This window comes from Gavia stellata, chromosome 10 (genome assembly GCF_030936135.1).
Source record: "Gavia stellata isolate bGavSte3 chromosome 10, bGavSte3.hap2, whole genome shotgun sequence".
Classification (NCBI taxonomy): Eukaryota; Metazoa; Chordata; class Aves; order Gaviiformes; family Gaviidae; genus Gavia; species Gavia stellata.
The window spans coordinates 31306714-31311486 of record NC_082603.1 but is presented as its reverse complement, the minus strand read 5'-3'; positions in this window follow the sequence as shown (position 1 = coordinate 31311486).

Sequence of the window (4773 nt, the reverse complement as noted above, 5' to 3'; positions counted from 1 at the left end):
CCCTTCTGGCTATTAAAAGGCTATATTGCAAGAGAATTTGGGAAAATATTGTAGCTAGACAGAGGGTGTGAACCAAGTGGTTCATACCGAGTGAGTAATTTGAGTGCTGTAGTTTTGTAATGTGCCACTAACCCAAACCGTGGATCCCACCACTCCTGAATTTTTGGGCCTGGCTCTTATCACAGTATCAAACAGCCTATGTGAAGGTATTCAGAAGACAAACGGGGGAGAAAATCCTTTTCAGAGCTGTAAAACCATCTTCTGTTGTAAGGAGCTTGATCATTTTTGGCAAGGCTTTCAAGGAAAACAGTATCAAGATCCTCCCGATGAACAGGAACATTATTATATTAGGTATGTAGTATGTAAATCCATAGTTCAGTGGCATGCTAGATAAGATAAATGGGAGCAAAGAGCAGGCTTTGAAGGCTGTTGGTGAGATTCTGTGTGTGTGCTGTGCCCCTTGAAGGCTGGGTGCAGCACTCGCAGCCCATGGGGACGTTGAGGTCCTGCAGCCCTCTTCTGCTTCTGGGCTGCTCAAGGGGCTACTGCAGCGTAACCATCTAAATTTCGTCAACCTGCAGCACAACCTTGCTCAGGCCACAGTACTGCAGCGTTATCCCTGAAAAACCTCTTTTCTCGCCGTTCTGTTGCAAGGAGTTCCTTCACAGTTTCAGCGCAGGTGGAGGAAAGCTCCTCCATGGCAGAACCGGGCTGTGTAGCCCCTTTATGTCTCCCTGGGCATAGCATGGCACAGAAGGATCAAGGCTGGCCAGGGTTACAGCAAACCTAATTTGTGTGCTGAAGCAAATATTTGGGGAGGGTCTAGCTTGGCCCCTGCAAACACATTTAAATACTTGAGGATAGCTGACAATGAATTATCAAGATAGAGACTTGAGAGCAGATAAGCCCAGGGACTTGTGCATTGTATACAAATACACGTCCTGACCCCCACGTGTCACGTGAAGCAGCAGTGAGAGGGATGTTGGAGCTTTTCCCTGGCGCATCTCCATTTTCATGTCATATAGTTGTGCAAGACAGGATTGATACGGGGACCCCCACACGTGGGACCACGTGCTTCGCTTTTTCTTGCACTGCTTCATCTCTTGACAAGCCCCACCGTTGCTCCATATATATTTTGCTTAAGTTGCCTTTCAAAAGCCTCTCCCTGTTTCCCCACTTACATGCCCAGACCCCACCAGTACCAACCCATCAGAGCAGCGTCTTGGCTCGTGTTCAGAAGATGCAAGCCCACGCACGCCACCTTCACGGCTGCTCCTCGGCTCAGCGTCACCTTTCCTGCTGCCCCACGGTGCCGGTGGCCAGCCACGCATCTGCCCCATCAGCGCCCGCGTTCATCATCAGGGGCTTCACGCTTTGAAGGCGATGCCAAAAGCTATCAGGTGGCTTATAAAATGGTTTGGTCTAGATGTGGAAAAAGATTTTTTTTGTTGTTTTTTTCCTTTCACTTTTCATTTAGATGCTGAGCACTTTCAACCAGGTTATTGAGATAGTTTGTGACCAGAAATCAGTCCAGGCTGAAAAAATGTAGGTGTACCTGTTTACATTATAAACCACAAATGTTTGTATCCTGCAACAACCATCTGGGAAGTGTCCAGACCAGACATTACAAAAGTGTTAACTACCCCGAGTTAACCGGTAATCAATTCAGGGCTAAAAACTCGAGTGTGGACCTTTCCTCCGAGACTGCTGTTTATAACGGGGCTTTCATTTAGATCCTGACCTAGAAGCGTAATTAAACCATGGCACATTCTTGACTTTCAAACAAACTTCTGGGAGCTCGCCAGCACAGAGCACAGACCCAGATTTCACCAGGTTTGAAACGAGCGGCGATGTACCACCTCTTTCATTAACTGTTGTTGACGGTGAAAATGCCTGCCCGGTAGAAATTGTGAATTATACAGCCAGCCTTCTAAGGCTTTGCTAATAAACACATGAAAGGATTTGAGGGAACTATATGAAAATACTGGTCTATTGAAATCCTTTTTAATGCCACCGCTTGGGGAGAAGCTGTATTATTCAGGGCTGGAATTTCTAATAATTAACGTGCGTCTTTTGTAATTAAGACGCCGCTTTTGATTTTTGCAATCCAAGTTTGCTCCAATTTCTCCATCAATACTGGGCTGTATCACCAGGCAGTGGGAAACCATAGCCATGACCTGCTGGAGCTGCTTTGCTGGAGCTGAAGGGTTTGGGTTTTCCAAGCAAGTGCAGAGGAAGAGCAGTAGATGGTGCTGTTATTCTCTTTTTTGAGGACAGGGATGGCAGACTGAAGACAGAGGCCCAACTAGGACTATACACAAGGTGTTACCAGTCCCCAGTGCCCCCAAATCATAAATCGGACTCCTTCGAATCGTGGGATTTGGCCTTCAGAAAATCTTCAGATTAAATCAAAAGGCGTCCTTTTCTACAGCTTGTGGATTTTGATCTTTCAGGTGAGATTTGGAGGTCACATTTTCAAGCTTTTTGTTGTAATCATGTAATTTGAAATTTATCTTTTTTTTTTTTCTTTGCAATAATCACACCAGGAACCAGCAAGATTTAGGGGAACTAAATTAAATTAAGGAGAAACACCAGGATTGTGAAACTTGGCAGTAGTGCAGATGCTGGTTTCAAAACAGACTGGACTTCAAGGTTGTTGGCAAATCGAATGCATCTGACCCCGAGTGATTTGGGATGCCAGGAACGGGTCCATGACCACAGCGCTTCCTACCCTGTGGGTCACTGAGGCACGTGCTTGAGGCATGACCCTCCTGGCCTGCATCAATCTGGAGACCCGATTTCCCGAACAGCAGCAAACGCTGTATCAGGATGACATTTATCAGTTAATTTTTTTAAAGGACCTGAAGATTTATGAGGCTTGATTCTTCCCAGTGGCATTAGAGAGGGCAGAATTGGGCCCTCTTTGGATTTCACTTTTATTTGCCTCTCTCTCAATGACAGGTCTAAGTCCAGCCTTAGCAAATAGTTCTTAACGGGGCAGCAATGATTGCGCAGGTTGGACAACCGGGCGCCGGTGAAGGTGGCCACCGTGTGAAAGCAGGCGGGGGACATGGCAGCTCTCCTGCCCTTAACCTCCTCCTGCCTTGGGGGTGGGCTTGGCAACGTCCCCCGCTCCCTCCCTGCAACTCGCAGCCCCTCTCGGGGTGTTTTCTCCAGCAGCAGCTGAAGGTGCTAAAAATAGTCTTGAACAGGGTAGTGGTGGTTCAGCTTCGGACTTCCCAGAAGTTTACTGGTATTCTGGCCTCGTGACTCCAGTTTAGGCCACCTGATGCACAGCACGTAACTTTGCTCCGATTTCGCCGTTTGGTGGGGAACAATCTCAGATAACGTACGGATAACAATCAGCAAGCAGACTGAACACAGCTCACTTTCTTATTTTAGGATTGCTGTAGACATGGTCATTAATGGCTCTAAGAAATACAATAGGCAGGACCTGGTCCTTCCCTGCTGCATGTCCCTTCTCCAGAAGAGCTGCTGCCAAATCCTCCCCGTGATGGAAAAGCAAAGTTGTTCCTATGCAAAACCCTGCTGTAGGTCTGAGAGGGCAGCGGTGATTTGGTGCTGGGCTGTGCATCAAAATGAGGGTGCAGCCACGCACACTTTAGACATCAAACCGCTCTGCAACGTCGTTCTTGTTTGCAGCACATCAGGAAGAGCAGGAGTGATTCTCTACACTTGCAAGCGGGGCAGCCCGGAGTGCTGGGGCCGCATCCTGCGCGGCCCAGGAGCAGCCCCGGGAGCGCGGGGTCCATGCCGACGAAGGGCAGCGCTGCTGGCCAGGCTGTCGCTGTGCCCCAGCGGTAATGCTGGACTAATGAAACACGTCGTAGGGACTAATTAAAGTTGTGTCGGGCCAAGGGGAGTGGGATGGGGTAAGTGGGGCTGTGAGGGCAGGCTACAGATCAACTCCCCGCTCCAACAAATAGTTATTTTATGTTAAATAACGTGTGGGATAAACTACATCCATGAGCCTCAGAGCAGAAACCGGAGCTGCCCCCCTCTTCTCTCTCCCCAAACCCACCCTGTGTACCAGCTAGAAACACGAGCTCTCGGAAGACTCCTCTTTCCCCAAACCAGACCTTACTGTCCTCCTCGGACACGCTCTTCTATGGACAATAAAGAAAAAGTAAAAACAGGAACTATTATACTTTTCTTTTTTTGTTTTTTGACAGAAGCGATACCCTTTGGCCTGGATCATGATGACTGGTCACACTGAATGAGGAAAAGCTTCTCCCAATTTTAAATTACTGCCATGTAATGAGCAGGTTTCCGTGTAGCCATATCCCTAAATGGATAACTATCAGATGGTGTGTGCAATAATTGTATTTATGAATAAACAATTAATTATTACCAATGAATCTCTTGCATATTATTGACAAAGGCACAGAAGCTGCTTTTTGGCGCTGCTGACTTACCCATTGTCAAGTGTGAACTGAGCAATTGTAGTGGCTGCTCCCTTAAGAAATTGTCCGAGATTCAGACCCATTTGTGTGCTCTGGCTTGCATCAATTAACAGTACAATCTTTTTGTTATGAAAATGCAAACATTAGTAGCCTGAGGGGTCTCGTAAATGCAAATCTAAAACTATAATTTCAATTTCCCTTTAAGTACAAGAAAGGCTCTTTTTTTTTTGTTTGCTGTTACAATGACAAGTCTCTTTTTATTTTCTGGCTTTAAACGCAAAATTGAATTTAACCCAGGGAATTTCAGTGGGGACCATTTTCAATCAGCAGATTTGGGGATGCCGGGAGG